Raw genomic sequence first — 849 nt, forward strand, 5'->3', positions numbered from 1 at the left:
AGGCTGGCAGCTGCAGCTGCCCCGACCATGTGGACTCCAGCCTCCCGGCCTTGGGGCCCAGTGGGGCCACGTGCTGTCTGGCTCGCCGCTGAGACGTCCCAAGCCTGGAGCAGGGCTGTTCCTGTGGTGCAAAGGTGGATGAAAACAATCGAGAGCCTTCTTTCCCTGTAGACGTTGTCAGAAAGGATGCCTCTGTGCACCCACTGCCCTTTCCTCGGCCTTGGAAGCCCCCCGCCTCTGCCCCCCCACCGTTGACATCAGGGATGGGGTGGGGGGGTGCCAGACTCTCCCCAGGGGGGCGGCCCCGGGGCGGGGGTCACAGCCCCGCAGCATGCCTTGCCTTCCCCCGCCCTCTGCCTGCAGTTTTCCAAACGCCACTCCTGAATTTTCTGGAGTTTTGAGTCGTTTCCAACCCTGTTTGGAAGGAGAGCTTTGAGCTAACGCAGACCGCCGAGTGGGCTTCTTCCCTGAGGCAGGGCTGGTGGGACGTGGCCACGGGGTCGGGGGGGTGTTTGGGGTCGGCTCTCGGGGCTTCAGATTCAGCGGGAGCGCTCCGTGCTCGCCGCGGGGAGACCTGATCAAACAGACCATCCAAGAGGCTGCTTCAGGGCCGGCCCCGGGCCAGGCCGGGGTCCAGCCGTGCCCACCCAGTACCTAGTTTCCTGGGGCCTGTCTGTCTGTCCGTCCCCTGCAACACGGAGGGGCGCAGGTCCCGAGGGAGGAGGCCGTGTATGAGCAGTTAACTTTCGGGGCCTGGAAGCCAAGCTCCAGCCAGCTGCAGGGCCCCCGAGGGGTCATCGGCTGCTGACCTGTCCCTCAGGGTCCTGTCCCCGTGGACATCTGCCATGC

At 65.7% G+C, this 849-nt stretch overlaps 1 protein-coding gene across 1 annotated transcript in view; it reads left to right on the plus strand.

The window, feature by feature from the left end:
- LOC104982210 overlaps nucleotides 1–849 on the plus strand; it is a 12,959-nt gene that overhangs the window by 6,979 nt on the left and 5,131 nt on the right. The window lies entirely within an intron of this gene.

Source organism: Bison bison, unplaced genomic scaffold, assembly GCF_000754665.1.
Source record: "Bison bison bison isolate TAMUID 2011002044 unplaced genomic scaffold, Bison_UMD1.0 scf7180017864527, whole genome shotgun sequence".
Classification (NCBI taxonomy): domain Eukaryota; kingdom Metazoa; phylum Chordata; class Mammalia; order Artiodactyla; family Bovidae; genus Bison; species Bison bison.